Raw genomic sequence first — 24,196 nt, forward strand, 5'->3', positions numbered from 1 at the left:
CCGGCGGAGTCGTTGTTCCCATCTTGGGAGCAGCTCTGAAAGGCTTGAACAGGCACGACCTTTAACATGTACGTCACAAGGATTAAGATCGAGTGAACGGGAAGGGGGGCGGGGGGGGGGGGGGCTGTGGAACAACAGGAATGCCTTTGGATGTCAAAAGGTCTGTAATGGATGGAAATGAGCGGGGCCAACAAAATGGGTCTTGCAACGAACTTGTGACGTCACACTCGTAGGTTGGTCAGCCACTCTGTGGGAACGCTCGGCTCCGTATAGGGTCCACGGGAAATCAGTATTTAATTGAAAAGGTACCGACTAAAAGTCTTAATTTTGTCTTGTGTTATTGAGACCTTGCATGCACTTAAACGCGCAGTCAAGAATTGCTAAACTCATCCGAAATAAAAACTTCCTGGCAGATTAAAACTGTGTGCCCGACCGAGACTCGAACTCGGGACCTTTGCCTTTCGCGGGCAAGTGCTCTACCAACTGAGCTACCGAAGCACGACTCACGTCCGGTACTCACAGCTTTACTTCTGCCAGTACCTCGTCTCCTACCTTCCAAACTTTACAGAAGCTCTCCTGCGAAACTTGCAGAACTAGCACTCCTGAAAGAAAGGATATTGCGGAGACATGGCTTAGCCACAGCCTGGGGGATGTTTCCAGAATGAGATTTTCACTCTGCAGCGGAGTGTGCGCTGATATGAAACTTCCTGGCAGATTAAAACTGTGTGCCCGACCGAGACTCGAACTCGGGACCTTTGCCTTTCGCGGGCAAGTGCTCTACCGGACGTGAGTCGTGCTTCGGTAGCTCAGTTGGTAGAGCACTTGCCCGCGAAAGGCAAAGGTCCCGAGTTCGAGTCTCGGTCGGGCACACAGTTTTAATCTGCCAGGAAGTTTCATATCAGCGCACACTCCGCTGCAGAGTGAAAATCTCATTCTGGAAACATCCCCCAGGCTGTGGCTAAGCCATGTCTCCGCAATATCCTTTCTTTCAGGAGTGCTAGTTCTGCAAGTTTCGCAGGAGAGCTTCTGTAAAGTTTGGAAGGTAGGAGACGAGGTACTGGCAGAAGTAAAGCTGTGAGTACCGGACGTGAGTCGTGCTTCGGTAGCTCAGTTGGTAGAGCACTTGCCCGCGAAAGGCAAAGGTCCCGAGTTCGAGTCTCGGTCGGGCACACAGTTTTAATCTGCCAGGAAGTTTCATATCAGCGCACACTCCGCTGCAGAGTGAAAATCTCATTCTGGAAACATCCCCCAGGCTGTGGCTAAGCCATGTCTCCGCAATATCCTTTCTTTCAGGAGTGCTAGTTCTGCAAGTTTCGCAGGAGAGCTTCTGTAAAGTTTGGAAGGTAGGAGACGAGGTACTGGCAGAAGTAAAGCTGTGAGTACCGGACGTGAGTCGTGCTTCGGTAGCTCAGTTGGTAGAGCACTTGCCCGCGAAAGGCAAAGGTCCCGAGTTCGAGTCTCGGTCGGGCACACAGTTTTAATCTGCCAGGAAGTTTCATATCAGCGCACACTCCGCTGCAGAGTGAAAATCTCATTCTGGAAACATCCCCCAGGCTGTGGCTAAGCCATGTCTCCGCAATATCCTTTCTTTCAGGAGTGCTAGTTCTGCAAGTTTCGCAGGAGAGCTTCTGTAAAGTTTGGAAGGTAGGAGACGAGGTACTGGCAGAAGTAAAGCTGTGAGTACCGGACGTGAGTCGTGCTTCGGTAGCTCAGTTGGTAGAGCACTTGCCCGCGAAAGGCAAAGGTCCCGAGTTCGAGTCTCGGTCGGGCACACAGTTTTAATCTGCCAGGAAGTTTCATATCAGCGCACACTCCGCTGCAGAGTGAAAATCTCATTCTGGAAACATCCCCCAGGCTGTGGCTAAGCCATGTCTCCGCAATATCCTTTCTTTCAGGAGTGCTAGTTCTGCAAGTTTCGCAGGAGAGCTTCTGTAAAGTTTGGAAGGTAGGAGACGAGGTACTGGCAGAAGTAAAGCTGTGAGTACCGGACGTGAGTCGTGCTTCGGTAGCTCAGTTGGTAGAGCACTTGCCCGCGAAAGGCAAAGGTCCCGAGTTCGAGTCTCGGTCGGGCACACAGTTTTAATCTGCCAGGAAGTTTCATATCAGCGCACACTCCGCTGCAGAGTGAAAATCTCATTCTGGAATCATCCGAAATAGTTGGTCGCTCCCCCGCCAGAGACTGCTGCTGTCACTCGTAAGACCTGCAGTGTCACGTGCCGTGACGTACGCGCCACAGTCTTTCTCGCGGGCCTCAGACGTGACCGTGTGACACGAGGCGTTGTCATGACGCAGCATTCACGTGTCTGCAATGCCCGGTCTCACTCGATTCACCCTTTTCGCGAGCCTTTTAAGGACATCTTCATAGTACACTTGCTTGCAATTTTTAAACGTGAGTCGGATCTCACAAGAGCACACAAAAGTTCGACGTTCTCGTCGGTTGTTTAAGTTGAATGTCTCTCTTCGTGTTAGCGGCCTTCCAGAAATATATACCAGCGGTAAAACTTGAGCTCTTGATAAGGACTGTTCCCCATAGACCAGTTCCAACTTCTCAAATAACACACTCATGGATTCCTTAAGTTTAACGTAAAACTTGTCGGCATAACATTGCTCTAAATTCCGTTGTTCCACTTAGGGCGCTCACAAAAATCGTGTGATGACCATACGGAGCTGCACCTGGGACTGAGTAGGGATTAACGGGCCGGTAAACAACACAGGATTTCCAGATCGCTCGCAGTTTTGTCAGTCTTATTGGTTTTCTCACACATTTCGCAACCAGTCATATTAGGTGGACCGAAGTCTAGGTCAGGTTGAAAGGTTGCAGTTCGAATACCGGACATTTGCCACACTTGCCCCTTCGCCAGGTAGCATGAGTAGCGATTCCTCAGGTAAGGAACGCACTTCCTCGTACTACTTCTGTCCGCTTTCAAACCGCCGTCTCCACATCTTACTCGATACAACCAGCACGTAAGGGACCTTCCTCTTCAATATCCTGGCGAGATACAGAGCTTCTTTTCCGAAATCGAAATATTTATTACTTTTGGGAAACGAAAGCAATACCGACGATTGTCAGTATGTAATTAGTTCTGCCAAATACAAATATAGATCCCTCTCTCGGTAGGGTAACTTCTTTTCACGCTTACTGATTGCGATAGAAACAGTCCATCGGCATAGGAGCAACAAGAAAGGAACGATGTAAAGAGAATGCGAATGTACGCTAATCATTTCTTTTTGATCACTGCATTTATGCCTGGTTTAATTACAACTGCATGCCCAAAAGACAATAAGGAAAGAAGGAATGGGAATGTGAATGCCTGAAAACAAGAAAGACATACTCCATAATAATTTACTCTCTAAAATCCGATACCCCTTGCGGCGAAACATTAGTTAATAAAATGTAGCGGGACAATGTTCAAAACATGACTGAAAATACGTTCACTAAATAGAGATAAAAACATCTATGATTGACATTTCATCTAAAGTCGACGTACAATTGTAAAATTTTAGAAATAAGGAAATGAAGTAATACAGAATGCTAGGCTTGTAACGTACTTTGTTGTTCTACGTTGTTTAGCTCTGGTATTTACAGGGTCACAGAGAAAACATCCTACATTTTGGAGGGAAAAGCCGTAATTGTAAAGCTCTGCACTAAAACAGAAACAAGAAGCACAACTTAATGAAGAGTAATGTAATGTTTCACAAGCGACATTGAAGCAGATAGTTCCTGTGACTTAGTATGGTCAGAGGTTATATTCGACAACCGAAATAAGTTAATAACTGGCTCCTCTTACCGACCTCCGGTATCAGGTGAAACAGTTGCTGAACAGTTCAAAGGAAACTTGAGTCTAGTCATAAATAGGTACGCTACTCATAAAATTATAGTTGGCAGTGACTTCCATCTACCTTCCGTATGTTGACAAAAATACATTTTCAGACCCTATTGTAGATAGAAAACAACTTCCGTAATTGTTCTAAATGCTTTTTTAAAACTATTTTGAACAATTAGTTCACGAGGCCATTCAAATTGTAAATGGTTACGAAAACACACTTGAGCTCTTAGCCACGAATAATCCTGAGCATCACGACGGATACAGGGATTAGTGAACACAGTCGCAGCGAGGCTCAATTCCATAACAAAGAAATTCACCAAAACTAAACGCGAAATATATCTATTGATAAAAGCAGCTAAAAATTCGGTTGACTTCTTTCTAAGAGACAGTCTCCAATCCTTCCAAACTATGTAAGTGAAGACCATATGTGGCTTAAGTTCAAAGAAGTAGTATCAACAACACTCGAGAGATTCATACCAAATAAATTAATAAGAGATGGAACTGATGCTCCCACGGTACACAAAACACGACAGAAAGCTGCTGCAGGAGCACCGAAAAAGGCACGTATAATTTAGACTAACGCAAAATTTCCAAGATTGGCGAAGTTTTACTGAGGCTCGAAATTTGGTGCGGATTTCAATGCGAGATGCATTTAATAGCTTTCACAACCAAAGTCTCTCTAGAAATGTGGCACAAAATCCAGAGAGATTCTGGTCCTATGTTAAGTAAACCAGCGGAAAGGCTCCGTAAGTACGTTTACTGCATGGCATTAACAGAAAAACTGTAGATGCTTCAGTCGTAAATTTGGAATTTAGCCCTTGTCAGGGGGAGGCAAGGGATCCAACCCTTCGGAGCAGGTAAAATCGTGGCAAATGTCCGGCGTACCAAATGTCCGCACACCGGCAGTTCGGTTGGGAGTTGGCGAAGCCAACGAGAGTTAACTCAAGAGAATGTAAATCTTGTAACGGCATGTGTTTTATGCGTACTGTATGCGTACTGAATTTTGATGAGTAATTTACTCCGCGATTTTGATAACGTCATGGATGAAAGCATTCTGATGGTATCGGTAGGTTAAATATTTCCAAACTTTTTCACTGCCCGGACCCGGAATGGTAGGTTACTTCAGCGAACTGGTCTACAGAGGCGAGAAAAAGATGCTCATAACCCTCGTTAAATACAACCGTGCTCTTGGTATTGGAACGTTTCCTGGGAAGACGACAGCTGCCGGGCGACGCCTCGCTCGGGTGGGCAGGCAGTAGCTCGTAGCTGCGTCGCTCGCTATCTGTGGAACGCAGTGCGCTATCTGGCGGAAGCGTCCCATGCCTGCTCAGATACGAGTTGCCGGCGTGCCTCTGCACAGTTCGCGCTTTGGGTTTCGCTGCCGTCGCCGTCATTGCCGCCCACGAGGTGAGTCTCTCGTTACCCGCTGGCCCCCGTCTGCTCCTGTCCATGCAGTGTGTGGTCGTAAACAGGGCAGTGGAAAGCCACTTGCAAGCCTTCTCGGTAGATGACACTGTATATCATTGACATAAAAACTGTAGATGCTTCAGTCGTAAATTTCGAATTTAGCCCTTACATTTATGACAAAATAGTAATATCACTATTACTGATTGATTCAAGTCGTGAAATAAAACCACTGCCCTCCGCAAAAAAAAAACCTCGCCACAAAGCCCAGTGAAGTGACAGCCTGGTGGCCCAGTCAAAGTTAAGGTACATGCTTTGAGGGGTGTATTATTAGCGATTCTGAACAAAAACTTCAAATGGACATATGCCCAATTCCGAATGGTTTCCGACATAGAATACATGTTATTTTTCGTGTTATTCACACATTGTCATTTTTTATAGCGTACGACAGTAATGTAGGGGAAGCTAAGACGAACAGTTTGATATAAGGCACTTGTGGTCTGTCAAGTCGGGAAACTACCATAAACCGGCTTACAAACATTGTCTAAGCTACAGCGCATGCGCAGCGCTAGACGTTTTCAATATTCGTGCGCTCTCATCGCGCAAACTATTAGTCCTACAGAAAAAAATGGCTAGGACCTTTTTTTGCATTAAGTTTCATGTAGTTTAATTTTGTACTGCGAGACGTTTTCTCTGGAGGGTGAGGTTTCTGAGTTACTCAAGAAAAAAGTACAAAAGTGATATTAAGAGTTATCCAACTCAGAAACCATTCGGAATACGCCTATGTCAAAATGAAGTTTTTCGTTCAGAATCACTCGTCGAAGCGTATACCTTTCCTCCTGATTCACCCTGTATCCATCCTGAGTTTACTTAACTACCGTCCTCTCTTCTTTGCTTACCTGTAAGTCGTTTCGAAACACCACTACTGCATACAGACACTTTGTTTTTATTACGGAACAACAGATAGCAAACCTTTGTGAAGCTGCTTCAGAGAGCGTAATTTTTTCAATATTTCTGTTTGGAAATCACTTGGCGGACTTAAACGACAGAACTATGGTCGTAGATAAGAGTATCAAGCAATTTTTCTACTGTCCGTTAACGTTTTACGGAAGCATGTGTAACTAATTCTGCCCCTTCTGTTTGTAGTTGTTAAACATACATAAGTGATACAGTTTGGCAGGGACACGAATCACCGACCTAGTTCTGCACGGTAGGTCGCATAAGTATTTTGTGTGTACCTGGAACATGAGACCCGACTACTTCGCTAGCAAAGTGAAACTACTGTTAAGAATACCGGATCGTTTCATTTCTATCCTCTTGCACCACTACGCTTAGCTATCTGAATGACGCTCACCATTCCACTTGCAACTTATCACTTTCGTAATCTAAAGCCAGTTATTGACAACGCCCTTACCGGCTGTCAGCTTTTATCACAACTTAATTGTGGACACAATTTCGAAACTGGGAACATAATAATCGTAGCTTTTTAGGGCGTCTGCAGTCGGCCTAAGAATATTACAAATTGAAGTGTCTGTAAATAATGAATCAGGATTAATGGGAAAATATTTTTTTCAGTAATTTGACTACGTAATCTCATTCGTATCATATAAACAAAAAAACTTATTAAAGCGTATGTTGAATTGAAAGTTATAGCAGTTTATTTAAAAAGGAAACAACTAGTCAAGAGATCATTCAATCGAATACTCCGTAGCATGTTCCCTGTTGATGTCTCCTTTTTGAGAGCCATACATTAATGGTACTTTTATCATCTACGTAGCTCGTGTAATTGAGTAAAGCATTAATTTGGAAATTATTGGCCGGCCGGGGTGGTCGAGCGGTTCTAGGCGATACAGTCTGGAACCGCTCGAGCGCTACGGTAGCAGATTCGAATCCTGCCTCGGGCATGGATGTGTGTGATGTCCTTAGGTTAGTTAGGTTCAAGTAGCTCTAAGTTCTAGGGGACGGATGACCTCAGCAGTTAAGTCCCATAGTGCTCAGAACCATTTGAACCATTTTTTTGGAAATTATTTTGTAAATCCTCCATTTTTCTGCATGAACAGCTAGTTTGTAATTGAAAATCAAAAGAAATAATTATTGTTTTAATGTTAATCGAGATCATGCAGGCCATATATTATGTAACATATTCCATTTTAATTTGACAAAGCATCTACGAAACTACATCAGCCTTACACTGTAGATATATGGAGACAGGTTTGATGATGTTTCAGTGCCATCATTGCCCAAATATACCACTTCAAGCACTTTTATCTTCTTGTTGTAAGTGAAGGAATGTCCAGGAGAGTAATTTCAGTAGCAGACAAAAATTAAAATGTGAAATATAGTGCGTGGAATATTTAGATTGTCTTTCACACGGAGAAATAAGCGGTTTTCACGGTACAAAAGTTGCATGAAAAGTTGTGGGCGCAAGTTGCTGTTCCCTGCTGTTGTGGAGAGGGGAATCGGTAATCTGCCTGTTGTTCGGGGGGTAAGGCTGCCTGTTGTTCGGGGGGGTAAGGCTGCCTGTTGTTCGGGGGGTAAGGCTGCCTGTTGTTCGGGGGGTAAGGCTGCCTGTTGTTCGGGGGGTAAGGCTGCCTGTTGTTCGGGGGGTAAGGCTGCCTGTTGTTTGGGGGGGGTAAGGCTGCCTGTTGTTCGGGGGGGGTAAGGCTGCCTGTTGTTCGGGGGGGTAAGGCTGCCTGTTGTTCGGGGGGGGTAAGGCTGCCCGTTGTTCGGGGGGGGTAAGGCTGCCCGTTGTTCGGGGGGGGTAAGGCTGCCCGTTGTTCGGGGTGTAAGGCTGCCCGTTGTTCGGGGTGTAAGGCTGCCCGTTGTTCGGGGTGTAAGGCTGCCCGTTGTTCGGGGTGTAAGGCTGCCCGTTGTTCGGGGTGTAAGGCTGCCCGTTGTTCGGGGTGTAAGGCTGCCCGTTGTTCGGGGTGTAAGGCTGCCCGTTGTTCGGGGGTAAGGCTGCCCGTTGTTCGGGGGTAAGGCTGCCCGTTGTTCGGGGGTAAGGCTGCCCGTTGTTCGGGGTGTAAGGCTGCCCGTTGTTCGGGGGTAAGGCTGCCCGTTGTTCGGGGGTAAGGCTGCCCGTTGTTCGGGGGTAAGGCTGCCCGTTGTTCGGGGGTAAGGCTGCCCGTTGTTCGGGGGTAAGGCTGCCCGTTGTTCGGGGGTAAGGCTGCCCGTTGTTCGGGGGTAAGGCTGCCCGTTGTTCGGGGGTAAGGCTGCCCGTTGTTCGGGGGTAAGGCTGCCCGTTGTTCGGGGGTAAGGCTGCCCGTTGTTCGGGGGTAAGGCTGCCCGTTGTTCGGGGGTAAGGATGCCCGTTGTTCGGGGGTAAGGATGCCCGTTGTTCGGGGGTAAGGCTGCCCGTTGTTCGGGGGTAAGGCTGCCCGTTGTTCGGGGGTAAGGCTGCCCGTTGTTCGGGGGTAAGGCTGCCCGTTGTTCGGGGGTAAGGCTGCCCGTTGTTCGGGGGTAAGGCTGCCCGTTGTTCGGGGGTAAGGCTGCCCGTTGTTCGGGGGTATGGCTGCCCGTTGTTCGGGGGTATGGCTGCCCGTTGTTCGGGGGTATGGCTGCCCGTTGTTTCGGGGGGCCGGGGCTGCCCGTTGTTTCGGGGGGCCGGGGCTGCCCGTTGTTTCGGGGGGCCGGGGCTGCCCGTTGTTTCGGGGGGCCGGGGCTGCCCGTTGTTTCGGGGGGCCGGGGCTGCCCGTTGTTTCGGGGGGCCGGGGCTGCCCGTTGTTTCGGGGGGCCGGGGCTGCCCGTCCGTTGTCCGGGGGGGGGAGCGGGAGCGGGCTGCCTTTCCTTGTGGGAGCTGAGTTTTCTGTTATGGAGGTGGCTTTGTTTTGTAAGGCATTGAACAGTTATGTCATAGAGTGCATTGCAGGATATTATTATCTAACCATCCTATAGACTTTCTAATGAAGAACACATCAGTTACATAATTTATTGTGCAGATAACAATGGGTATTCGCTAGGTTTTTCAGAATCTCATCCACTAAATTTCTTCATCTGATTTTCACAAGGATTATTGACATCTTAAAACAGCTGATACAGAGGAAATTAACTCAAATTAACACTTAAGTAAAATTCTTGATTCGTGTTCAGCCTCCTGGATGGCGTTTATCACAGTTCGAAACATTCGCGAGGAAACACCTCCCATTTGAAACTCGTGGGAGAGCTGTGCGAAGAGAAGGCAGTGGGGACGCGGGTGGCCATTCTAGGAAGCGCGGGACGTCCGTATTAGGCGGCCGCAGAGGTCGTGGCCGACAGTTTAAGGGGTCCGGCCGGCGCGTGACCCGCGGCCCGCCGACGCGACGTGAAGGCAGGCAGGCAGGCAGGCAGGCGCGCTGTGGGCAGCGGCTCGGCCCACCAGTGCTGCGGCGGCGGGGCGACGAGTGTGACGGCGGCGCCGAGCTGACGAGCCGAGCCGCGCCTCACAGGTAACGTGGGCGGCGCTGGCTCCCTCTGTGCTCCGCGGCTTCTCTGCTTGAAGGGCCCTACACACGCACCGACCAACCGACAAACTGGACTTGTGTAGGGGTTTCGACCGACCGACCGAGCGACCGACCGACCAACTTTCCCTGTCGCGACATCGGGCGGGTAGGACCAGCCGACTGCCCCACCACTCTACCCAACAAATCGTGCCGTGTGTGGCGCTGTCGTATCAACCGTTCGACAAAAGTTCGTCTTTTGGCCCTGCGCCGGGGTTCAAATGTTGTTCCAATCTATGTAACTGGGTGCGAGGCGGACGAGACTATAAAGTTAGTTTTTGGAGAACTTTAAAGATTGCAGATGTTTGTGAGACCCTTCCTGCGAGGAGCGTCGCAATGTGGATGCAAGAAGTGAAGCATTTTATTAATTTTTTAAAGAATCCATAATGGTTTCGTGGGGCATATGGGGAGAATAAAAGTCTGTCAACCGTCTATATTTCTGTTTTCAGGCTTTATTTTCAATACTTATCGAAAATGAAATGTAAAACCGGAGATATATACATTTAACGGACATCAGCACAGTAAATACTTGTCTTTTATTGGTATAAGCTTTGAAAAGGAGTCCAGTCCATACCCAAGGTCTGGGCTATGAAGAACCAAGTGTGAGATTTTTTTTACAATTCTAACAGTTGCTAAATGCTTCCTGTCTTATGTATCTGTTATATTTACTAGATGCTGTGCCTCACCACCATGTGCACTCTTTATTCTTCGAATTTTAAATAAGTTTCTTAAACTTACAGGTAATCTTTTTTCCTACGTATACAAACAAATTAATAACTTTTACGTGAGCATCTTTGTTTTTTTTTATTATTTTGCTTTACCACGATGTATTTAGTCAGTCAACTATAAGGGGCAGGTTTCAGGAATCATTATAGTTGATAACTGTGGATAATTAGAGGTCCTCTTAACTTCTGCCAGAAACTAGAAATCATAATGTAGGTAACAGCCTTTCCTTGCAGCCTCTGTGACTGTAGTCACTTGGTGCAGGGAGTGGCAACTGACCCTTAACATAGACAAATGTAATGTATTGCGAATACATAGAAAGAAGGATCCTTTATTGTATGATTATATGAAAGCGGAACAAACACTGGTAGCAGTTACTTCTGTAAAATATCTGCGAGTATGCGTGCGGAACGATTTGAAGTGGAATGATCATATAAAATTAATTGTTGGTAAGGCGGGTGCCAGGTTGAGATTCATTGGGAGAGTTCTTAGAAAATGTAGTCCATCAACAAAGGAGGTGGCTTACAAAACACTCGTTCGACCTATACTTGAGTATTGCTCATCATTGTGGGATCCGTACCAGATCGGGTTGACGGAGGAGATAGAGAAGAGCGGCGCGTTTCGTCACAGGGTTATTTGGTAAGCGTGATAGCGTTACGGAGATGTTTAGCAAACTCAAGTGGCAGACTCTGCAAGAAAGGCGCTCTGCATCGCGGTGTAGCTTGCTGTCCAGGTTTCGAGAGGGTGCGTTTCTGGATGAGCTATCGAATATATTGCTTCCCCCTGCTTATACCTCCCGAGGAGATCACGAATGTAGAGAGATTGGAGCGCGCACAGAGGCTTTCCGGCATTCGTTCTTCCCGCGAACGATACGCGACTGGAACAGGAAAGGGAGGTAATGACAGTGGCACGTAAAGTGCCCTCCGCCACACACCGTTGGGTGGCTTGCGGAGTATAAATGTAGATGTAGATGTTAAGATTGGCTTGACGATGTTCGGCAGCGCCGAAATGCATGTTTCATCCATTCTTAGGTAATAACGGAAATCATCGGCACGCAGCTGCTTAAGTGACAGAGCATTGGTCAATTTCTTTCTTTGCATTTGCCATTTCTTTGCCCACAGCTTTCTCTCGGCTTTTCTTGGCTTTGTTACCTCTGAAACAGCCATAGCAAACCTCCTTTTGTGTTTCTGAGTAAAACCAAACGGTATCTCCTACGACATAAACAATGAACTTATGACGAACAATTCACAACAAGAGGGGTGGCGCTGTAATCGCTGAATGCAGTCGGTCGGGACGTGTGTAGGCTGCCACGAAATTGGTCGGTCCGCCGATAAGTATGCGTAGGGGCCTAACTTCCGTGTTCACCTGCGTGCTCCCTGCCTCTGGGGTGAGGTACTGGACGTTCCGAACCCATCTGCCTGAGGAGGGGAGAGCTCCCCAAAGTAACAAATGCTATCTGGTCTCTGTTACAGGGCATCTCCATTCTCTCCTCCCCTTTCCCATCTCCGTTCACATCTTCGTCGCCCACCCCTTCTACTTCCTCGCAGCCCCCCCTCCCCTCTACTTGTATTCAGTGTGAGCTTAGCGGAGAGGTGTGATTTATTCCACGTAATGCGCCTTAGCAACTGATTACACGACTCGTTCTTCAGGAGCAGTCTTGTTTAATTTCTCATTCTGAATTAAAAGTTTTCTATACAAAACGAAAAAGTTGCGATGCTCCCAGCCTGTAACAAACATTTAGAATCGCCACTACTTCGACGCTTTACATTACGTTGTTGCTGCTTATTTTATTGGAACACTTTCTAGTGGACTTCACCCGACCGAGTGGAGCTCTGCTAGACCTCCACCCTTCAATATATAAAATATAAGATGATTTGTGGGAATCGAACTAGGAACCCCCGCATCAATAGCAGCAATGAAAATAACCAAAACACGGAAGCCGTCACTTTTTCGTGATTTCTCTAAAACTTGTCAACAGTGTGGCTCGACAGACAGCTTGATTTCTCATAAAATCTAGTACACAGTCGCTGTTGACCTCGCTTCTCGTTGTCGACAGTACAAGAATAGCCAACAAAATGTTGGTGGCTTATCCCGATCTGACTGACTTAAATGGTTTTCTCAGTACTGTAGGCTACGTTAAAACCAGACTTTCTTCACGTGAATGTAAAGTGTAAGCTTAGGTTTAAATATCAGTAGGAAACTAAAGAAGAAAGTGGCAAAGGCTGATCAGGTATATTTCTTCTAAAACTACATACACTGTACAAGGTTACATTTTACCAATGCTATCGATTTTTTGTCCTATTCCATTCGCGTAATGACCGAGGGAAGGATGTCTGTACTCCACAGCAGGTGGTTCTCATGATACCTACGCAATATACGCCATGGTAGTAGCATGATAGTTGCACATCATCTTGGAATACAGGTTGCTTAAATTTACGCAAGAGGGTTCAGCGACAAGTCTTTCTTCCAAGGCTTCCCGTTCAATTTCACAGACCATCTGCTACATTTTCGTGTTTCCTGCATCGAAATGTTTCAACCCCAGCGTTTCTGAAATCTTTAGACGTCTGTACATGGTCGTATTAGCGTGTTGTATATTATTTCCCTTATAGATGCATTGCATTTCCCTAGAACCCCTCCCACAAACTTCACTCTTCCTTCTCCCTACCTGGTTTTACCTGGCTTAACAGCGGTCCCTCTTGATGGGCTTTTATTACTTGTTGAGGATGTGAAAGATGTACCTGTTGTCGAATATCTATCTATCCCAGAGCTACATATTAGGACAATGCACACAATTTCGAGTCCCATAAAGCTGTGATCTTTGAATTTCCCTGTGTGTTGATTTTGTCGCGAGGATGACGGACCAGCGCAGAATTAACTTACGGGAACGTGAGAACACTAAATGAAAACTACGTCTAACTTACCACAGTAGCAGCGGATTTCATGTAGTCCAACGAATGATTAACGAATTCAAAGTCCAGATCTGAAAAATGGTTTCCAGGTATTCGATGTTAGCCATGTCGAAGGTATGTACATACCAGAAACTTCACACTATTCTTATAGAAGCAAAGTTTCACACCGCTTCTAGTTTACGCCAGTTTACTTTCATGTCACTACGTCACAAGATACGCGTTGTTACAAAAATTCAGACGCTCCATAATTAATGGAGCACCTTTGTTGTTAACTGTTAAAGCGATAACTTGCCATCGCAATTTTCACAAAATTCTCAAACAAGATTATTTTTCTTGTGATCTCTACCTAGTGTATGATGTGTTTCATAGAATCCAGGACAGAGAAAAATGTTGCACTTAGTGCATTTTCTCCTTGTTTTTTATAAAAAGTTGACACAGAGACCGTGGGTCGTGTAGCGACGGAGATATGACCTTTCAGTACCTCACTCGAGTATCCGGTGATTTCAGTAGTTTTCCAGTTTGTTTCCTCTTGTACAACGTCCGGCTTTCCGCCATCAATATCATCTGGTCGTTATTCTCGTTTCTTTCATCACTATAACTTGTATGTATATAATATGATTTTGGTATGTGGGAGCTAGAAACTTGTTTCCAACAGGCAGACCGAAGTCTGGGTGAGAACAGTTAGCAGCCCTGTAATTCTCGTGACATGACGCATCCCTTTGGCACAGAGCTTTGCATTAGCTCACTGTGCACTTTCAAGAGTGGCTTGGAAATACCTGCAGCCGCGTTTCCTATTTTAATCTCCGCAGAAGCGAGAGAGCCACACTCCGATCTGTTCGTGTCCGAATGAATTTTGGCGTCACGGAACGTTAGATACCCGGAGGGAGATAATAGGTGCAATCCCTCATTTACAAGGCAAACTTCGCTCCGTCTTGTCTGAATGTCACGCTCACAAATTTTGTTTAAATCAGTTCTCTTTGTGCAGCACTATTTTTGTTTCCAAATGAAACTGAACTGTTTTAAAAGGTTGCACGTATTTCATTAGAGATGAGCTTTTGCGGCTTTCATTCCCGCAAGCTGGCCGTTCAGATACCAATTTGTGTAAAGTAGCTTCAAAAGAGCTTGATTATTTTTCTACAACTCGCTGTTCCAAAATTCGCATTCGAGGTACGTTGCCACATATGTGTATAGCACGCATATCCTATTCATTTAGGAAGAATTATGCCGGCCGGCTTGGCCGAGCGGTTCTGGGCGCTTCAGTCTGTAGCGCGCGACCGCTACGGTGGCAGGTTCGAATCCTGCCTCGGGCATGGATGTGTGTGATGTACTTAGGTTAGTTAGGTTTAAGTAGTTCTAAGTTCTAGGGGACTGATGACCTCAGATGTTAAGTCTCGTAGTGCTCAGAGCCGTTTGAACCATTTGAAGGAAGAATTATGGGAAAAGACATATCAAGAAAGATTAACATTGGTGAACTTACACCGCAAGTAACAGATCTGTAGGGCTGGTTGGTCGTTCTGTATATAGCCAGAGAAATCAGCGGCGGAATTGAATTTCATATCAGTGCAGTAATGTGGTGTGGGGAGTATGTATGTACTGAGCTGGGTGCTCGGTTGTACATGCAACTAGCATTTTCGAATTGATCTTAAATTTTTTAAAGTTCCACAATGTAAATTCGTATCATCTTCGTCTAAAGATTCTGGATTCGATCGCAGCCACCAACCGATGATGATGATGATGATGATGATGATGATGATGATGATGATGATGATGATGATGATGATGATGATGATGATCTACGGCTGATATAGAATTTCACTAGGAGTAAAACTCATTCTGCCAATTGCATTTACAAAAATTTTTTTTGTCGTTGGTACGGGGAAGGTTCTGTAAAAGCTCCGTATTAAACAATCGTCATCGGCATGTGGACGGGAACAACAGCGAAAGCTACAGATGACACACAAGTATATCTGCAGAAGATGCAAGCTATCGAAATAAACTCATAATAAAGTATTTAATCACCGAAAGTAACGCCGGTAAACATATTTGCATCCACATCTCAGAATGGGCGACTGCTCAAGTGGGAAGGTGATCAAGCAGAACAAAAACTCTTAACATTCTTCGAATTGAAGAGAGCGAGCTAAGAAGTTAGAAAGTAAGTCTAAAAACAGTCGAAATATTTGTCAAATAATAATAATGACGTAACTGATGGAAATACAAATTTTAAACATTCCAACAATTATTTTATCGATGAGAGTTGTTAACGCCAACGGCCTTGCCGCAGTGGTAACACCGGTTCCCGTCAGATCACCGAAGTTAAGCGCTGTCGGGCTGGGCTAGCACTTGGATGGGTGACCATGCGGTCTGCCGAGCGCTGTTGGCAAGCGGGGTGCACTCAGCCCTTGTGAGGCAAACTGAGAAGCTACTTGATTGAGAAGTAGCGGCTCCGGTCTCGGAAACTGACACACGGCCGGGAGAGCGGTGTGCTGACCACAATCCCCTCCATGTCCGCATCCAGTGGCGCCTATGGTCTGAGGATGACACGGCGGCCGGTCGGTACCGTTGGGCCTTCACGACCTGTTCGGGAGTAGTTTTTTTAGTTTTAGAGAGTTAATAACTGGGCCCTGTTGAGGAGCAGTCAACTGTTTTGTTCCTGTCTCCTCGACCTATATAGAATGCTAGAAGTCTCCGTGTGGGACAGAGCAAGACCGATGCGTTGCGAGTGGTGGTCACTGCAGATCCGGGCGCGGTGTGTGGCAGTGTGGGCTTCACCGCTGCCGCCACCCAGACGGCAGTGGGCGGCAGGCGCTAGCTATACAACACGCAGTGCGGTGACACGTCAGCCTGCTCTGCCCACGCTAGCGGTGACACGCGGACACCGCCCCATTGTGCAGTCTGCACGCGAACGCCGCCGCTCCTTTCCACTGGCTACGAGAGAAAATGGGGCTGACTGAGTGCCCGTAATTACTATAAACGCTGTATGCACAATCATGTGAACTGATGGCCTGCTATTATGCGAGCAATTATTCTTTTCAATACCCAAACATGGTCTGGCATCAGCCGGTTTTTTATTCAGGTCTTGTCGTCTAGAGCAGCGTTTCTCAGCCGCCGTGTCGCGACACATTGGTGTGTCGCTGGTACATGTCAGGTGTGTCGCAAGACTTCTAACGTCTTCTGATGCGTCGGAGATAAAATATCTAGAAGATAAAAATGTATCGCCAAATTGATTCTTGGAGTAGCCCGGTTTGCAAGAAATTGTCAATTATATTCGAATATACTCATAACAATAACAAAAAGGATGTACTTTGTTTGCTTTTTTACGTATAGGAAGACTAGCATATGTTGGGGTATAGCGCAAGTTTGAAATAGGTTTTGGTGTGCCACAAAGGAGAAAAGATGAGGAACGCGGCTCTACAGTGCTAGATTCAGTAGGACCTTCTTTACTTCATTATACACCTTGCCACTGTTAGTTTCCTGGTAGCTGTCTTCGTACGCGTGCTCATCTGTTGTAGAAATACACAGAGTAACAGATACAGGTCTTTTTACGTGGTTCATCAAAGGCACGAACCGTGTTCGTGTGCCTTTCTTCAGCAGACGAGCACACAGCTAACAGCTACCACGGAAATAACCAGAGCAAGCTGCAAAGTAAGGTAAAGAAGATCCTACAGACGCTTAACATTATAGAGAACAAGACCCGAATGAAAGTTATAATGGAAGACAGGACGTATTTGTAGACTTCAGAGCCTATGTTTCATGTACTTACACACAAATTTCTTCTGTCTTTGTTGCACTTTATTGTTCCCGACTACGCTTTTCGGCACTCAGTCATGATCGTGTATTATTTGACTTAAAACGTTCAGTTGTTTCTTTAATTTTTTCATGTGAGGATGGCCGATTGCCGAAACGCGGAATCAGAGATAATAAAGTGCGACCAATGCAGAAAATTTTTTGTTTGTAACTGAATAAAAGTATGCACTGGTGATTGTACAAAGGCGCCGAAACATGTATGGTCATTAAACACAATAATCGACTGTATAATATGTGAATCTGAATTCTCACAATTTAGTTTGCAAACACACATGCCGGAACTTCGAAACCAAACGCCGTAAACACAATTGAAAAATTAAAGTCAAGCCAGATGTGCTGTGATGATGCAGGAAGCATTCATACTGAAGAGTAAATGAATTGGTCATCTACCTAGTAACATACAGCTCCAATTGCTACCCTGATTACGCCGGCCGCTGTGACCTAGCGGTTCTACGCGCTTCAGTCCGGAACCGCGCGACCGCTACGGTCGCCCGTTCGAATCCTGCCTCGTGTATGTATGTGTGTGATGTCTTTAGGTTGGTTAGGTTTAAGTAGTTCTATAAGTCCAGGGGACTAATGACCTCAGATGTTAAGTCCCATAGTGCTCAGAGTCATTTGAACCATTTACCGTGATAACGAGAATGGTACATAACGGTATTCACTCTACCAAAACACCATACGTTTTGTGGAACCATCCTGAACCATACGCACTTCTCATCCGCCCACAACTACGATGGATGTGGACACTAACACACTCTTAATTTTTTTCCTGACGCCATCATTTTTATTCAAAGATACACAACCTGATTATAAGCATTTGGGCTCACTTCGCAAGAAAAATTGCATGGACTGTTGAAATGTGGCTCTTATATAAAGCCATCGGTAATAAACCACCAACCGTAGAGAAACTTACCTAAAAAACTTAATTGTTTCATAAATACATTTTCCCGAACGACTGACAGTTTGTAAAACATGAAAGGTATATGCTCCTGGGGAAGCAGCAATTTCGCCTCTGCCATCACATGTCGTACAAACCGTCAGGTGTGTGTGTTGTCCAGTAAGGACATTGATGACCATGCCGTTGAATGCCCTGAAGTCATCGTAGTCTGGCGACAGCCAAGGAGGCTGGTCAGGGCTGACCCAAACAAGAGCATATCCGGGTCGATGGCATCGCTGATGTAATCAAGAGTGACGTCGGGTTGGCAGAGCTCAGAAACGCCCTCGTTTGCGTGGGCGTTCCTCAAACCATTCTGAACAAGATTGATGGGGTGGTGAATCACATTGTAAAAGTCACAGTACGCCTTTCGGCGAGACGTGTCCATATGAACGAACTAGGCTTCTGTGTCGTTGACCCGCGAGGGACGTCAGCAGACGTATGGGGGCGCCATGTAAATATCGTAACCTCCCCGCTATATGTTTCCCTGTGAAATTTAGTCCAAATTTACCTCCCAGCCCATAAAAAAATCTACGTATTACTAAAACTATGCACCAACAAACTGTTCTCCAACGTAAACTCGTATGCTAATCTTTGACTAAACAGCACCTAACTTGAATTGAACTATAACTGGTCTGAATACAACTTGGCTTTATATTAAATGCGCAACTGAAGTAAAATAATTATCTGACCCTAATTGAAATTTCTGCTTACCTTAGGTCTTGACAACGTTGTTGCACACTTCTCGAAAGCAGAATAGCAAACAGTAAGCAGGCAGCGGCTACGCTAGAATTCTGTTCCAAAATAAATATTCAAACTGTTGCATACCACATGGTGCAATGTGTTAATGCGTAATGATAAACCGTCTTTAAACAGTGGAATGGGGAGAGTAGCTATTCCTATGAAGTGATATTCAAAGACAACTATTTTAGAATGAAGTGTGTATTCAAAAAAGACAGAGTAAAATTTCGCCTGATCTCTACACACATTGCTCTGAACAATGTTATGCTTAACAAAATGAACAATGATTTGAAAAGGATACAGTGTTAACAGAGAAGTTCTATAAAAATCAAACAGCTTAATCGATTGATATCTTAACGCATGATTGAGGGAAGAGGACTAGTCTTCGTATCAGCTCTGAGCAAGTTAACTTGCTAACAATCATTCCGACTAGTTGCGCAGTGCTGCAGTCTTACCTTAAAAAAAACTGTAGTTTACAATAAATCTTCATTTAACAGATACAATCACAAGTGAAAGTAGCACTGTTGAATACGTCCATCACCTACCACACTTCTGCTAAGAATTTATCAGGCTGCGTAGAGCACACTGTGCCACAACAAAACCAAAAATTGTTTTACATGAACATAATTTGCGCTCACTCTCTCTCTTGCATGTCAATAACTTAAAAAAAAAAAAAAATCGGCGTGTTCGAACCCTGCACCCATCACTCGTTGTTCATCACTGAAATGGGGAGTGAATTGCTCCACCGTTGCCAGTCTATCCGCTATTACAATATGCGATACTCCTCACCGACAGTTGCCAACGAAGCGTTGTCGACCACAGCATCTGACAGGGGGAAGAGTTTCTCTGCTGGGCTCTTTCTTTCTTCCTTTCTTCCTTTCTTTTACTTATGCCGTTTTTCCCGCGGATACGCAGGGTCGGCTTGGTTAATCGAACGTGGCAATGTTAGTGGAAGGGGTGGCCGGATGCCCTTCCTGCCGCCACCCCGTACACCCCGGGAAGGAATCAGTGTACCTCAACTGTCTGCGACTAGTGTAATCCATGGAACAGCGCGAAAGTGTTCAGATGTATGAGAACCGTGTAACTGAGGCGGGACGTGGGGACCAACCCGGTATTCACGTAGGGGGATGTGGAAAACCGCCTAAAAACTACATCCAGGCTGGCTGGCACACCGGCCCTCGTCGTCGCCAGGCGGATTCGATCCGGGGCCGACGCGCCTACCCGAGTCCAGGAAGCAGCGCGTTAGCGCGCTCGGCTAACCTGGAGGGTCAATTTTCTGGGCTCTGTACACGCAAAATGTGAGGAGACAAGTGCTTGCACGGTTCCGTTTGTCGGGTACCCACGATCTGGCCGCTATCAATTGAGACCTTGTCGCACCTATTGCCCCCCGCTTGACTGTCACTCAGATGGCCACTACAGTGCGTGACGATGCTCCAGTCATTCTACACCCCGAACTGCTCCATTCGTTCTCGTGACGAGCCAAATCATTATAACCATCTGTTTAATAGCGTGTTGGTCCACTTTTCAAACACAGCACAGTAACATTTCTGCCTGGCATGGATTCTACAAGCCCTTGGTAGGTTTCCAGAAGTTTGTGGAAACAGATGTCTACTCACAGGTCACCAAACTCCGGAAAATAACGGGACGGTTATCAGAGGACACGCAGCTGGCGCCCGATGTGTGTTCCCACTGGCTACAGTTCAGCAGCATTTGCCGACTAAGTCATCAACGTGAGTTTGCTATCATGCTTCTCAAACCACTACAGCACGATTCTCGCCTTGTTTTGCGTAGAATTATCCTGCTGGTACGTGTCCTCGCCATCAGAGAAGACTTCAGCCGTAAAGAGATGCAGGTAGTCCACAATAATGTTCACGCAGATCACTGCGGTCTTGGTGTCTTCGAGTACTACCATAGGTCCCATAGAAGCCCAACTCAGTGTACCCCAAAGTGTAATTCCGCTCTCACCGGCTTTCCTTTGTGTCTCAGTGCACGTTTCAAGCAATCTGGATGACGGCTATAAGGACCCAACCATCTACACTCCTGGAAATTGAAATAAGAACACCGTGAATTCATTGTCCCAGGAAGGGGAAACTTTATTGACACATTCCTGGGATCAGATACATCACATGATCACACTGACAGAACCACAGGCACATAGACACAGGCAACAGAGCATGCACAATGTCGGCACTAGTACAGTGTATATCCACCTTTCGCAGCAATGCAGGCTGTTATTCTCCCATGGAGACGATCGTAGAGATGCTGGATGTAGTCCTGTGGAACGGCTTGCCATGCCATTTCCACCTGGCGCCTCAGTTGGACCAGCGTTCGTGCTGGACGTGCAGACCGCGTGAGACGACGCTTCATCCAGTCCCAAACATGCTCAATGGGGGACAGATCCGGAGATCTTGCTGGCCAGGGTAGTTGACTTACACCTTCTAGAGCACGTTGGGTGGCACGGGATACATGCGGACATGCATTGTCTTGTTGGAACAGCAAGTTCCCTTGCCGGTCTAGGAATGGTAGAACGATGGGTTCGATGACGGTTTGGATGTACCGTGCACTATTCAGTGTCCCCTCGACGATCACCAGTGGTGTACGGCCAGTGTAGGAGATCGCTCCCCACACCATGATGCCGGGTGTTGGCCCTGTGTGCCTCGGTCGTATGCAGTCCTGATTGTGGCGCTCACCCGCACGGCACCAAACACGCATACGACCATCATTGGCACCAAGGCAGAAGCGACTCTCATCGCTGAAGACGACACGTCTCCATTCGTCCCTCCATTCACGCCTGTCGCGACACCACTGGAGGCGGGCTGCACGATGTTGGGGCGTGAGCGGAAGACGGCCTAACGGTGTGCGGGACCGTAGCCCAGTTTCATGGAGACGGTTGCGAATGGTCCTCGCCGATACCCCAGGAGCAAGTGTCCCTAATTTGCTGGGAAGTGGCGGTGCGGTCCCCTACGGCACTGCGTAGGATCCTACGGTCTTGGCGTGCATCCGTGCGTCGCTGCGGTCCGGTCCCAGGTCGACGGGCACGTGCACCTTCCGCCGACCACTGGCGACAACATCGATGTACTGTGGAGACCTCACGCCCCACGTGTTGAGCAATTCGGCGGTACGTCCACCCGGCCTCCCGCATGCCCACTATACGCCCTCGCTCAAAGTCCGTCAACTGCACATACGGTTCACGTCCACGCTGTCGCGGCATGCTACCAGTGTTAAAGACTGCGATGGAGCTCCGTATGCCACGGCAAACTGGCTGACACTGACGGCGGCGGTGCACAAATGCTGCGCAGCTAGCGCCATTCGACGGCCAACACCGCGGTTCCTGGTGTGTCCGCTGTGCCGTGCGTGTGATCATTGCTTGGACAGCCCTCTCGCAGTGTCCGGAGCAAGTATGGTGGGTCTGACACACCGGTGTCAATGTGTTCTTTTTTCCATATCCAGGAGTGTATATGGTGTAACAAGAAATGCTACTATTCAACAGGCGACACTTTTCTATTGATCCACGGTGAAAACTCAGTGATGCTGTGCTCACAGCAATCGTAACTCACTATGTCGTTGGGTCAACACAGGGACACGTGAAGGGGTCTAGGGGTCGTGTGATGTGTAGCTCCATGTTCAACAATGGCCTTCGAACGGTGTGTTCCGAAACACTTGTGCCTACACCAGCATTGTACTCTGACGTCAGATGTGCCACATCATACAGATCATACAGTGGAGCATCCTCCGATCTCTACGTTTTGTGACGAGACGTGGTCATCCAATGCCACACGGCCTCCTCGTTATTTCACCATCCTTCAACCACTTTCCATGGGTGCTCAGGACAGTAGTACGCTAACAGGCAACCGGCTTCGCCGTTTCTGGGATTCTCGTTTCCACACGCAGCGCCACAACAGTGTGTTCTTTTCAGAGCCGCTTATATCAGTGGGTTTCCGCATTTGCGGCCCGCATCTTCGCTGTAATGACTGCCCATTCCTCTCTTCCGCTTACAGTCTTTCCTTACTGCGTCACGAGCCCGCAAAGTACCAGGAGGCATTCAACCTCTCGGTGGACACCGGTCATAATATTTGGGCTAATCGGGGTAAATCTTTAACGAAGCACCTGAGATTGCCCATGAATGTGTGTCCCGATAAATCCATAGTGTAGAAATAGATCGTTCGCTCCATCCTGACTAGACGAAGTTCTCGCATTGGAAGAAACAAGTGACACACCATATCTAATAGGGCATTTATAGCAAAGCACTGCGGAGTTCATGTCCGGACCATCCCCTACAATTTAATCTGTGCTGTTAGTCAATTTAAACTCAATTAAATGCTGAACGTGAGCACAGGAGAAAGTGCTACATTACTTGTGACGATGCAGTTGGTGTCTAGAGGGACTGAAACGCCCGCCTGCTCTACATATTAGTTCGCAACTGTCCTCGTAACAAGTTCCTGCTGTGTAGCGGGTCCGGCGAGGTGCTGCGATCGCAGCGACAGGTGAAAGTTCCAGGCAGTTCGTTGCTCTAGAAAGAAAATATATACTACACGTACGAACACGACAGGGAGAGGGGGCTTGGCTGCAAGGGGGTTCACTTGCTCTACCGTGGAATCTGGACTGCTGAGTTTTTATTACTGGATTCTCATACGCCACAGATAACCATCAATTCTCTGGGCTATTATAAATATTTCGCTCTATTATAATTCGAGTCTTGGACCACAGTGTTAATTTGTAATGAAGTTATTAATTTCTCTCGGTATTGACCATCTACAGACCTGAGCAAAAACACACGAGTGTGTCTCTCTTCATGTGCAGTATGTGCGCTTCAGCAGTACTTTTCGCAGATCATAATTTTATTTGCCTGACGAAGCCGAAATTGGTAATAATTTTGACTGCACCACTACATGCAGTGGCGCGATACCTGTAATGCAACAAGTTTACTCAGGACTGAGACAGTTTTTATTGACAGAAGTTAATATCCTGATGACAAATTAACATTGTGATACAAGGATGGAATTAAAGCAAATATTTTCCTATATCGTCAGAACGTTTTCGTGACTAGGTGACAACTGTATAATTTTTTTTGTTATGTATAAGAACATTTGTTAGAAAAATGGCAAATTTAGTGTGTTGCAATTCTCCCCCCCCCCTCCCACCCCCCCCCCCCCCCCCCCCGAATGCCGATTGCGCACTACCTTCATCGACATGTCACAAAACCAAAGTAAACAAAATTCCTACGGAAGTCCACCATTATGTCTCAGCGTACCACTATATTTTTCACATTAGTGTAATAGCCGTTTCCAATGGGGTAGTTTAAGACAGTAGCGGAAAAACAATATGACAAGGGATTAAACCAGATTTGCAGTCCTTAATCTAATGGATTAATCATCATTA

The 24,196-nt window shown here is 46.7% G+C and overlaps 1 protein-coding gene and 1 pseudogene across 5 annotated transcripts in view; both read left to right on the plus strand.

Annotated features, from left to right (window-relative positions):
• The window catches only part of LOC126175669 (rab11 family-interacting protein 4), a 954,952-nt gene that overhangs the window by 805,535 nt on the left and 125,221 nt on the right, over positions 1–24,196 (plus strand). The gene's annotated exons all lie outside the window — the stretch shown is intronic.
• Positions 15,601–15,718, plus strand: LOC126177221 (5S ribosomal RNA; annotated as a pseudogene).

This window comes from Schistocerca cancellata, chromosome 3, assembly GCF_023864275.1.
Source record: "Schistocerca cancellata isolate TAMUIC-IGC-003103 chromosome 3, iqSchCanc2.1, whole genome shotgun sequence".
Lineage (NCBI taxonomy): Eukaryota > Metazoa > Arthropoda > Insecta > Orthoptera > Acrididae > Schistocerca > Schistocerca cancellata.